Source organism: Mirounga angustirostris, unplaced genomic scaffold (genome assembly GCF_029215605.1).
Source record: "Mirounga angustirostris isolate CCGP_5_RB_7025 unplaced genomic scaffold, mMirAng1.0.hap1 SCAF_4, whole genome shotgun sequence".
Taxonomy (NCBI): Eukaryota; Metazoa; Chordata; class Mammalia; order Carnivora; family Phocidae; genus Mirounga; species Mirounga angustirostris.
This window is the reverse complement of record NW_026991712.1, coordinates 107274934-107288632: the sequence shown is the minus strand read 5'-3', so window position 1 is coordinate 107288632 and position 13699 is coordinate 107274934.

Here is a 13699-nt window from a genome sequence, read left to right as displayed (position 1 = left end):
ACAAACACGACATTGTGAAGAACACAGGGGACAAAAAGATGAGTCAAGTTTCAGAAGAGTAGTTGGATACATGATCTTGATGATTTTTTCCAGTTGTAATTAGAAAAGTAGTAACAGAAAAGTGTAACTCTGCCACCTGGTGTTAGGTACAGAAGCCTGAAGCTTCAATAGCTCTGTGTGATATTTCAGTGTCATTAATCATTAGGAAAATGCAAATTAAAGCCTCAAGGAGAAACTGCTCCACCAGGTGTCAGCAAATTTTTTTCTCTAAGACCAAATCATAAATATTTTAGGTGGTTTCCATCACAGCTACTCAAACCTGCCATGGTAAAACAAAAAGAGCCACAGAAAATATAAGCGAATGGGCACCACCATGTTCCAATGAAGCTTTGTTTGCAAGAACAGGCGGTGGGAGATTTGCCTGTGAGCCTCAGGTTGCTGGCTCTTTCAGTACAATCTCTAGAATGGCTGAAATTAAAAAGGTTTACTGTACCCAGGACTGGTAAGGATTTAGAGCAACTGGAATGCTCACACGCTGCTGGAAGGAATGCAACATGATGCAACCACTTTAGAATAAACAGTTTGGCAGTCTATTAAAAGAATAAACTATATCTACCACATGACCCAGCCATTACTTTCCTGGTTATTTGTCCAAAAAAATGAAATCACGAAGTGTTTTACATGACTTTCAGAGTAACTTTATGTACACTAACCAAAACCTGGAAACAACTCAAATGTTCATGAACACAGATGCACAAATTTCAGTTTATCCACACAAGGGGCTCATACTCAGCAATCAAAAGAACACACTATTGATACACCTACAACGTGGATGCAACTCAGAATAACTTGGCAGTGTTAAGCAAATAAGAATACATACTGTATGATTCAATTTTTATAAAATTCTAGAAACAGAAAACTAATCTATAGTAACAAAGAAGGGATCAGTATTTGCCTGAAGTTCAGGGTAGAGACAGCAATGGGTGGAGAAGGATCATAAAAGGGTATAAGAAACCATTTGAGAGCGACGGAAATGTTCATTGAGTTGACTGTGATCAGAGTTTCATGGATGTAGACATAAATCAAAACTTACCAAATTTTAATACTTTAAATATGTGCAAAACAATTGTGGCTGAGAGGTAAAAGAGAAATGGTGCAGAGAAATAATTTCCCTCGAGGAGCATTGTGGGTCAGGCTTTACTTGAAACCTTTCCCCTGAAATCTATAGCTTATGGCCAGCATCTCCACTAAACTACAAAGATATCAATGTTCAGGTTTAATTTATTAAAGTTAATAAATTCATAAGCAAAATGAATTATACAAGATCTTAGTCATGAATTTCTTGTACACAGTCTCATAGAGGGAAACTTCAGCAAAGCTGATGAATAAAATTTATATTGTAGGGCGCCTGGGTGGCTCAGTTGGTTAAGCGACTGCCTTCAGCTCAGATCATGATCCCAGGGTCCTGGAATCGAGTCCCGCATCGGGCTCCCTGCTCTGCGGGGAGCCTGCTTCTCCCTTTCCCACTCCCCCTGCTTGTGTTCCCTCTCTCGCTGTGTCTCTCTCTGTCAAATAAATAAATAAAATCTTTAAAACAAAAAAAAGAAAAAGAGTAATATTGGACACTTAGTATATGCCAGGCCCTGTGCTAAGTACTTTACAGTTGTTATTTTTTTACTCCTCACAACAGTCATGTGAGATAGATATTATTATCATTGTTTACACTTTACTGACATATTAGCTATATAGTTGTATAGTGAAGGGACCACATCTTTCTCGTGTTCCACTGTGTGCCCAGAACCAAGCACAGTTTCTAATAATAGATATTTCTGAGTACATTATATTATTGAATAAGGGGACTATGCACCTAGCCCAGGGTTCCATACTTTTTATACAGCAAAGTCAGGATTCAAAATTAGATCACCCAGGCTCCATATTCCATTTGCTTACTGCTCTTTGTTTTTTTAAGTAGGCTCCACACCCAGCGTGAGGCTCGAACTCATGACCATGAGATCAAGAGTCACATGCTCTACCTACTGAGCCAGCCAGGTGCCCCTCATTGCCCTTCATTTATGCCAGTAAAAAGGTTAAAAACAACCTAAATGTTCAATGGTATAGAAATAATTAAATGCATTTTGCTACAGTAACTCTATGCAGTAACATACAGCCATTAACGTGTTAATTTAAAAACACTAACTAGCTACGTGGGAAAATGCTCATACATTAATGGGGGAAAAGAAAACAAAATTATATCTCTTCTTTGATTGCAATTATGTAAAAATGATGCATACATATTAATAAGAACTGTAAGGGAGTAAAATATTAAGCCATCTATTTTATGGTGGTTGGGGATAATGTATTTAATTTTCATTATTGTTATTTAATATAGCCTTCTAAAAACTACTTTAAAAAAGAAGAAAAACAGTAGCATAGGATATGCTTGTATTATGTGCAAATTGCATTTTAACCAGTGAGTTTGCATTTAAACACCACCTTAACCATTTCCATTTCAAATGAATGTGATGTTAGCGTTGAACAAGTAAGAATTAAGTTAAAATCCTGGCAGATGGTTAATGTATAGTTTTGGGGAGACAGAGAGATTATAATATACCTAAGGCAGAAAAAAGAAGCTAATAAGCCTTCCCTGCCTTCTCAAGAGGTTATCTACACAAAACTCTTCTATTTCTTTTTACCAGATCTACAAATCTACAGAGCATTAATTATGTTGACAACCCTTTGTAAGACAAGGAATTCTAGTAACCAAATTCCCCTTAGGTATCCATCTTCTTCAGTAAGTTTAACACCAAAATGATGTTTCCTCATTACTAATGTTCAGGTAGAAGCATTCAGGCATTCAGAGAGTCATTTCTACATCTCTCTTCTGCAACTGAAGAGCTTTCACTTGCACTCTAGTCATCAGAGACTGCAGCCTCCAACAGGATCCATCACCGCCAACAGATACGCAATGGGCATGGCTTGCAGGCCCCAATCTAAAGCATTTGAATCCCAGTTCCACCACTTACCAGCTTGGGACCAGAATTGAAACAAGTTACTTCACTTTTCCAAACTTCAGTGTTCTTGGTTGTAAAATGGGAACCATATGGCCCTTAACTCCTTGGCTTATAGAAAAGATTAATTGAGGAAATATAAGTAAAGTGCCTAGCCCATATTAAGTGCTCATTATATTAAGTTACTATAATAATACTCATTAGTAGTATTGTATTTCCTTATCAAGTACCTCCAGCAACTTCTGGATGCTTTTCATAGCCTTCCCACTGACTCTTCACCGTATCTTCACCATTTGTCTAATCTCTATTTATATCTCTTTTGTACATATGTGAGTGTATGTGTGTGTGTTAAGGTTATTTCATTGCTCTCTCGCCTATAACAATCTTGAATTCTTTCACCAAGCTTTAATAGGTACACAAAAATTATTTGTTTAATGAGTGGATAAATTTACCATCTTTTGCTCCATCTATAAATCTTAAGATTTAAGCAACTTTCCTTTAAAATACAGTCTTTCTGTGAGTGTTTGACATCAGAAGCCACTCCAGTTGAGGTAGTAAATCAAAAAAGTAATCTGACTTTTTGTGTGGGGGAGAATGGACTATTGCCACAGTCCAGACTTGAAGGATACAGAGAGTGGTATTCCCCATTTATCCCCACTTAATTCATTAGTCTGGCCTGTGCATAAACCAGATGGATCCTGATGGATGACAGTGGAGTAACACAAACTAACACAAACTAACCAACATCAGCCCCAGTTACAGCTACTGTACCAGATCTGGTATCTTTACTAGAGCATATTAATACAGCCCTAGGTATGTCATATGTGTCTTTGATTTGGTGAATATGTTCTATTCGACATCCGTCAGGAAAGGAGATGAGAAGCACTTTACATTCACTTAATATGAGCAATTAGACATTAGCAATCTTGCTGCAGGGCTATGTTAACTCTACTGCCACCCTCTGTCACAATGTAATCTGAAGGGACTTGAACTGTCGGAACACTGCAGCACATCACATTAATACACTATACTGATGATGTCATTGTAATCAGACCTGATGAGTAAGAAGTAGCAAGTACTCTAGAAGTCTCAATAAAAAACATGCTCCCCAGAGAGAGGGAGACAAAACATACAAAGATATTGGAGCCTGCTACACCAATGAAGTTCTTTGTGGTCCATGGATCTGAGGCATGCCAGAAGATCTCCTTCAAAATAAAGAACAAGTTATTGTATCTCTCATCAACTATCACTAGGAAAGTCAGTGTGTGAGCAGGCCTCTTCATGTTTTGGAAGCAGCAGATTCTATATTTGGCAATACTGATCAGTCCGTTTATTAAGTGACAGAGACTGTATTTACTGCAATGGGATGACAGAGGCTAGGTAGCCAGATCATTGCCTTTAAAAAGGAAGTAGGATGTAGGGGTTAAAAACAGACCTCGAGGGGCACCTGGGTGGCTCAGTCGTTGAGCATCCAACGTTTTGTTTCAGCTCAGGTCATGATCTCAGGATCATGAGATCAAGCCCCACGTCAGGCTCCGGGCTCACTGGGGAGTCTCCTTGAGATTCTCTTCCACTCCCTCTGCCCCTCCCTTGCTCATGTCCACTCTCTCTCTCTAAAAATAAATAAATAAATCTTTTAAAAAAAACCACACAGATTTTGAAATTACCTTATCCATATTCAGAACGTAGCTCTACCATTCATTAGCAGCATGACCTTGAGTACGTTATGTTGCCTCTCTGTTCTTCAGCTTTCTCATTTGAAAACTTGAGAGTAATAATAGTACTCACTTCATAGAGCTGTTGCTAGGACTATCATGATTCAATATGTCTGACACAGATAAAGTTAGCTAGTGCCTCTAATAAAATGGACTGGATAATCTGAGAAATGGGAGAGAAGGAAAAGCCCCCAAAAAGCCTTTTAAACATTTATGTTCATGAGCTTCTTTTAGTGAATGGGATGAAGAAAGTTCAGGATTATTTTGACAAAAGAAAAAGTGAAGGGTTCATTCTTACATATAATGCACAGAGAAGTAAGGTCAGAGTGTGATGGAAGAAAAGAGATGCCTAGAGATGGGGAAGAAGACTCACACAGAGAAAAGGTGAAGGGAACTGGAAGACATAGGATGAGCAATCACAAAGGACAGGCAGAAAGGATAAATTAGATTTTAAAGTAGAAGGAGAGAGTTAAGAAATATAGCTCAGGTTGTGGAGAGTATCCTCCAGGGAAGAATAACCACCAGGGCCTCTACAGAAGAGACAAAACAATTGACAGAAAAAGAGAGTATTTGGGAGAGTTATAATCTAGAAGACCATGTGGGGCATTCTGTTCTTGCAGCTACAACTGTCAGCGCTCTGGTAAAATCACCCAAATTGGAGAAGGTGATTACTCTGAGGTAATCAGAGTTATTGAAGAAATAATCGTAAAAATAGTAGGTAAAATCACATCCATATGATCAAGAAATCAGCTGGAACCAAATAAAACCAGAGATATTAAAGCCCCAAGCACACCTAGACAGTAAATGTAATCCTCCTTATGTCATTTGGTATGGATTTCATCAAGGACAACATGTCCAAGGTTGACAGAACAGCTTTGAATGTGCATAACCCTGAACAAGTTGGAAACCCCTGTTCCAAGGATGGGAAATATTCAAGCAAAATTTTCCACGGTCATTTACAACATCAAAAAGTAAAAAATTGAAATATTACTTTGTCTGGCCTAAGTCAGCCTCAATTTTTCTTTCTCTAACATGGCAATTATCATCTCAGAATATTTCTCTGTTAGTTGCATAATCATTAAATAATTAGACAGGATCTATCTAGCCTTAGAGAAAAAACTCATCTAAATAGCTATTCTTTTTTTTTTTAATTTTTTTTTAAGATTTTATTTATTTGCGAGAGAGAGAATGAGAGACAGAGAGCATGAGAGGGAGGAGGGTCAGAGGGAGAAGCAGACTCCCTGCTGAGCAGGGAGCCTGATGTGGGACTCGATCCCGGGACTCCAGGATCATGACCTGAGCCGAAGGCAGTCGCTTAACCAACTGGGCCACCCAGGCGCCCTAAATAGCTATTCTTTAGGGACTCAAAAACAATCTAGATGAAGGCCAATAACAGAACTCAACAAGGGTGAGACAGGAGCCAGAGTACCGGCTGGTTGCAAAGAAAGTATTTGAAATAGGTTTATGATTATTGGGAAGACTTTGCGGTTTCCTCAGAGCAAGACTACTTGTCAGGGAAGTACATGATAGGGCAACTGACCTGCCTATTAGGGCAAGTAAGTAGTCATTTCACTACATCCTCTTCAAACGCAATATGCCTCAAGAGTCGGAGACATCCCAGGATAAGAGCTACTATGTGTGTCTGCCCACCAATCGTCCACAGCACCTCCACTGTCTCCCATCCTAATTCCAGCAATTCCCTGATCCCCTGCCTCCCATTTGGCCTCCATACATTGGATCTGATTCTCCATTAAGCCCCTTGGATTGATGCCCCAGTCACGGACCTTCAGCCAATCTCCAGGATGCCACTTCCTGTTTCTGGCCTCTGGCTTCCCACAACAGCACACCCGGCCAGTACCTTCTCAGGTCTAGGGTCTAGGGTCTCGGGTCTAACATGAGCCTGACATTCTGGCCAGGAAAGTGAGAAGGGAGTTTCAAACAAATGCTGGAATTACAGCAGGACAGATATAGTGTAGTGTCTGAGCAATAGACCCATCTCCAACCAGATTTCAGACAAATTATCTGTGACCTTCAGGGCCTTAAGAGATGTTGATCTTTAAACTGCAGTTCACAAGTGATAGGTAGTGGTTAGTCTTTGTGCAAAGGATACCAAGCAATTTGATGAGGGTCAGGGACAAGACTTCAGTCTTTTTGGAGAAGGAACTACCTAGAAAAACAGTGTGCCTCAGCCCTAGATTGGAGGGAAGTAAGAGACAAGACGATTCCAATAACTAAGCAGAGCACTGGGATTGAGGCTTTCATTCCAGGTATGAGAACTGAAGCACATAGCTCCAGGGACGTTTGGAGCTAGGATAAGTCAGCAACCGTGGTCCATGACTACCTTGAGAAAAGACGAATCAAGTTGCAGTGGAGGTGACAATAGAGGCAGGATGAGCTGTTCCCACATCTGGCTGTGCCAAGATGCCTTCCCTCCAGCCCCATCCAGTTTCCTCCCACTCCTGATTCTGATGGTAACAGCTAAGGGAGAGAAAGACTTACTGAGAGCTGCCATCAAACTCCCGCCCGAGTGTAGGTGGCCAGCAGGCAGACAGACCTAGCACTTATACTACTCCCATGAACAGAGAAGCTTCTGTCTGTTTTATTGTTTGCTTGTGTCAGACAGATAGGAATCTCAGATAATGCTGATATGAGTAATGAAGTAATTTGTAAAGTGTTTGCCAGCAAACTGATCTTACTACAGGAAGATCTGCCACATTACATACATAGGCATGCTCTAAGTAATCAACAGATTATAAGTGGCAAGGGGAAAAATTCTTCATCTTGTATTATCTTTTTTTCTGGGTTTTAAATTCTCCATGACGGTGAATAGCACTTCCAGTTTGCCTGGGGCCTTCAAGTTGGAGCACTGAAAGCCCCACATCCTGGGGGAACCTCCAGTCCCATGCGAACTGGGATGGTTGGTCACTCTAGTGGGAATTCAAAACCCTGGATTGGAGCCTTCCTGTACCACAGATTAAATATGCACTTTGGTGCATATCCATTGATATATCCTATCCTCAGATAATGTAAGGCAACAGTAAGGCCCACACAAATCATTCCCTTAATCTTTTTATTATATCTGAGGTTCTCAACCAAGGATAGGTATCAACACCAAGTAAAACAAACCCCAAGGAGTGTCAAGATTTCCCCTCTCCCTCCTGCCCTTTGTTAAGAACCACAGAAAGAAGGTTGTAAAATGGGTTCCAGATACAGTTGAGTAGCTTCAAACATTTCAGTATTTATCAGGAAATGTATTCACTTTTAGTATGAATTTAATATTTATTCAAACAATAAGCATTGACTTAAAAATATATTTGCCTTCTGGGGTGCCTGGGTGGCTCAGTTGGTTAAGCGACTGCCTTTGGCTCAGGTCATGATCCTGGAGTCCCTGAATCGAGTCCCGCATTGGGCTCCCTGCTCGGCGGGGAGCCTGCTTCTCCCTCTGACCCTCCCCCCTCTCATGTGCTCTCTGTCTCTCTCATTCTCTCTGTCTCAAATAAATAAATAAAATCTTTAATATATATATATATACATATATATATATATGTATATATTTGCTTCTTAGAGCAAGGCATTTCTCCTACCCCAGGCATCTCCAGCCTTCCTGTTTTACTGAAGGGGGTAAGCGGTAAAAAAACAAAGAAACACTTAATAATGTCATAGCCTGGGAACTCAGGCTCACTAGAAAACTGGTATTTAATCATAAAATAATCAAATACTTCCCTTCTCCCATGTCTTATATGATGGTTAATTTTGTGTCAACTTGATTGGGCTAGGGGTCCAGATAGCTGGCAAAACATTACCTCTGGGTATGTCCATGAGAGTGTCTCTGGAAGAGATTAGAATTTAAATCAGTAGACTGAGCAACGATTGCTCTCACCAGCATGGTGGGCATCCTCCAATCAGTCCAGGTCTTGAATAGAAAAAGGTGGAGGAAGGGCAAATTCCTTCTCTCTGCGTGGGCTGAGACATCCATCTTCTACTGCCCTGGGACCTTGGCACTTCCGGTTCTCAGGCTTTCAGATTCAGAACAGGACTTACACAATTGCCCCCCACCCCAACTCGATTATACCTGCAAAGTCCCTATTTCCAAATAAGATCACATTCACGGTACCAGGGGTTAGGACTTGACTTATCTTTTAGAGGAACACAACACAACCCACAACAGATACTATCAGCAAAAAGATCTAGCCACAACTGAGAATCGGTATTTTCAACAAAAGTTTACACAAAGTCTCTCCTCTCTCTTCTTTTGCTCCTCTCTCTCACGCAGTTCCAGCACTAATAGCAGAGTTCTGTTTATTTTGAAAATACGTGTTCAAAAAAAAAGAAGAAATGGTAGCTGTTGAGAATGACAAAGTTGCAGGAACATACAGTTCTGAAGGTAGCTCTAAAAACTAGCTTAACTGCTGAAAATTATATTTTCCACTAAAATGTTTTTCAGTTTCTGCAATTTCTGTGATAGTACTAAAGCAAACTCTTCCTTATCATCTTATTTATATTGTCATTTTAAATTACCATTCTAAAAAATTTTTTCTACCCAAAAGGCCGACTTTAAAAATACAGAAGAGGACTGTTCTACTATACTATTCTCCATTTGGACAAGGCTCACATTTAAAGACTACAGAAATCATTTAAAAACTAATATTACTGTGTGTCTTCAAGGTAAACAGTTAAATAGTTTGATTCAAATAGCTTAAATGTCCTTCACATTTTATGATCTGTTACCTCTAAAAAATCATCTTCTTCTACTTATGGTGTTGTTCACTCTACTCCAGCCACATTAGCTCCTTGTTATTTCTCCACTATCACAGACATATTTCTGCCTCAGGACATTTGCATTTTCAGTTCCTGCTGCTTGGAATGCTCTGCCCCAGACATCCACATGGTGAGCTCTTTCACTAACATTAGGTTTTTACTCAAAAGAGGCCTCAGGGAGGCCTTTGCTGGCCTATCTAAAATTCTATTACCCCACATAATGCCTCTTATCCTTTTTCTTATTTATGTTTTTATTTTTAGTTAAAAATAATGGCTGAAATTTTATTTCTAGATCATTCCAGATCATATTGTTCATATATACAATGGCCAGGTAGCTTCCGTAAAAGAAAAGTTATATACATACACACCCATACTATATTTATTGGTTTGTTTATATTATTATACTATATACAAGTGGGGAAAAAAGATGAACTATTTTGTGGGAAACTTGTTTATACTGAGCTTCCCTCACATATCATTAAATTCCTAAAGATATGAAATTATGATGGGTTATCTTTTCACTTAGGCTACTAGGCAACTCATGGCCAAAGTTATTGTTCAATTATAATAATTGTGCTCATCTCTAGGTCTTGAATTTCTTATTAATTTTTCCTAATCTTGACCTCCTATTCAGTCTTTCTCCTTATCTATTTTTGTCTTTTAATCCTATATTATTATATGTATTTTATATGCTTCTTTAAGTTGTTTCAAATCATTGTGGCCTGGGTTGTGTATAAATAAATAACAAATAAAATGCTAAGACCTGATATGGAAAGAAGATGAAATAACTCTTAGCCAGTCCTTATTCTTTCCAAACAACATGAGAAAAAGATGGTCCTTCATAGTTACTATGACTTCTTCCCTCCAACAACTCCCCTGTTCCAAAGAATGCATACAACACGGTGGACTTAGTCTTCACCATAAAAAATAAGAGGGCAGTGTGAGTTGGGGTCTTACATTTTGCTTCTTTTTTTTTCCTGTTAAGTTAAGAAGGGATCATCAGGACTAGAATACATACAGTCTAGAACCTAGCATATTCCAAACACTTGAAAAATACTTGTTTGATGAATAAGTTCATTAACAATTGAATTAATTAGCTGCTGAATGAATATTATCTTCCTTAATGAACATATTACTCCCTTTGGGGTAAATTACATTAATTGATGACAGTTCTTCCCTCTTTCTCTGCCCTTGCCAGAGTTTAACACAGGTAAATTTTGATAAAGTTATCAAAACTCAAAAACATTTTTATACATACATTTACACATTATATTACATATACATATATATACAATTAATATACATATTAACTGAATTACATGTGTGTGCGCACACATACGCACATGTGTGTGAGGAAGCCAGGTTTGCTGCTGAGGTTGTTGGAGTCAGGGACAATCTTCAGTGACATTAATCCATAGAAGGACTGGACAAACCATGAGGAAAAGGCTCAGGAATCTGGGGGAATCTCTGAGGTTGCTCTCCGTTAAGGGGCCAAGCCCTCTCCCTACATGCTTATCCCTAAGAACTGAGAACAAAGTGCCCCAAACAAGAAAGCCCATTGAGGCTGGTCCCCTCACCTCTGTCTCCCGTCAGTTGCACCAGGCCCTCATGGCCTACATTCTGGGCTCTGTCACAGCTTCCTAAGGCCCACCAAAATCCTGTTTGTGTTGCACTGGTCCATGAAGGTAAATTCAGGTAGCAGCCACTCCCTCCACAATTAAGAATTCATGATAGAGGTCTCTGACTGCTTATTCGCATGTTCCCACAATTTCAAATCCTGAGCCTGATCCAATTTGTAAAACATGCAGGAGCACCCAGCTTCTTTTTTGTTTTGTTTTTTTAAGATTTTATTTATTTTTGACAGAGAGAGAGAGCACAAGCAGGGGAAGCAGCGGGCAGAGGGAGAAGCAGGCTTCCTGCTGAGCATGGAGCCCGATGCGGGGCTCGATCCCAGGACCCTGGGATCATGACCTGAGCTGAAGGAAGACGCTTAACCGTCTGAGCCATCTAGACACCCCACACGTAGCTTCTAAGAGCTCTTCAGCTCTTCAGGAGGGCCAGGTCCATCTAGAAGATCAAAGGTATCAAGGCCAATGGCACAAAGAGCAGCTGAGCCTGTAGAATGATGTTGTGAGCCCAGCAGTCCTGAGCCAACACCCCATTGACCAGCCTGTCTCTCAGATAAACCCAGGCAATCCCTGTCAGCCGGTGTCACTTCAGATTCCAAGGGTAAAGGGGAATTTAGCAGTCAGTCATCTAGTCTTGGTATAAATCTGTGAAATAAAATTCCTGTCAGATGATCATCTAGTCCCTACACACTTGCTGTGAAGAAGCATACCCTTCCATCAACCTACATCGCTATATAGGTTCCTGCATATGCTAAGTCAGCCTCTAGGCCGCCTGTATTTCGTCCCACTGGTTCTGGTTTGTCCCCTTTATGGCCACACTCTTCTTAACTCAGACAGCCCTGTGCAGATGTAAAGACAGCAGCCAAGACCCCCAAAGTCTCATGGGCCTGGTTCCTGGGTTTGAAGATCCCCCCAGACTGTGTCAAGGTTGTTCAGTGCATAATTAAGTTGTGAGCATATGCTCATGTTCACACTGGTGAATCCACCATTTGGAAAACTTGCTACCAGGGACCTGATTTCTCCACTGTCCCGGAGCCTGGAATTCTTTGGAAATAAAAATTGGTATCCTTAAAAAAAATTTAAAATGAAAACATAAATAAGGAAAAGGGGATAAGAAGTATTGTGTGGGGTGATGGAATTTTAGATGGGCCAGGGAACGCCCCACTGGGGCCACTTTCCAGTAAAAACTTAATGTTAGTGAAGGAGCTTGCCATGCACATATCTGGGGGAAGAGCATTCCAGGCAGCAGAAATAGAAAATGCAAATGTCCTGAGGTGGAAATATGCCTATGATAGTAGAATAATAACAAGGAATCTAGCATGGCTAGAGTAGAGTGAACAACATGGTAAGTAGATGAAAATTATTTTTTAGAGGTAATGGAATTCAATCATAAAATGTCAGGGATACCATCTTTTACTCTGAGATGGAAACCATGAAGGATTCTGAGAAAAGGAGGGGCAGGAGCTGACTTCTATCAGGTTACTTGGGCTACGTGTTGTGACTGCTAAAGGACAAGGGCAGAAGCTTAGGAAACTAGTTAGGAAGCTGTTCTAGTAATCCAGCCGCTGTGAGTGATAATGATGGTGTGGATCAAGGTGGAGGCAATGAAGGTGGGGATGAATGGTCAAATTCCAGATACTGTTTGAAGAGTTGACAGAACAGACCGGATATGAGAGAGGAGAGAAAGAGATGAGTCAACCATGACACCAAGATCTTGGACTGAGCAGTTAAAAGGAGGAAGAAGACATTGACTCTATGAGGAAGTTTCAGGAGCAACAGGTGTGCAGAGAAATTCCAGGAGCCCTACTTTGGACTTGGTAAGTTTCAGGCACTTACTGGACATCCAAGTGAAGCTGCTAGGTAGGCAGCTGGATATAGGGATCCCCAGTTTCATGGGGAAAAAATCTCACCTGGAGATAGGTGTCATGAAGTGTATAGACAGTATTTAAAGCCACTGGTCTGGATGAAATTGCCTCCAGGAGGAGAGAGTAGATTGAAAAGAAAAGAAGACTCAGCTCTGAGTCACCTCCAACATTTAAAGATTGAAGAGATAAAAGAGGACGGCAAAGAGACTAAGAAGGAGCAGTAGTAAAGGAGAAAAAGCTGGTGAAGGCAGCATCCTGGTGGTGAAATGAGATGTTTCAAGGAGAGAGTGATAACTTGCCAAATAGTGCTGATCCGTCAAATCAGATCAAGACAAAGGGACAGAAGGACAATGGGTCTTAGCCAGGGGTTACTGGTGATCATTATACGAGCAGTCTTTTACTTGCACTAGAACTTTGTTTTCAACTTCATTCATGTATCTTTCAAAGGCACTGAAATAACGATCTGTTTTGAGCTTCCTGCAGTGATGTCAGGTAGCAGTATTATGACCCCATATTGACAAGTGGGCTCAAGATCACACGGTTTTGAAAAGGCTAAACCAGACTCGTAACTCCATGAGTCATGAGGGCTTTTCCACTTTCCCCTGGCACTCTGTGGTCATTAAATAATAGAGGGCATTTCCCAAGTTGTCCTCCATCCTTCAAAAGCTCACTGTTTATCTCACAAGAATACATTTATCTAAGCCTGTCCACATTACTAATTTAGC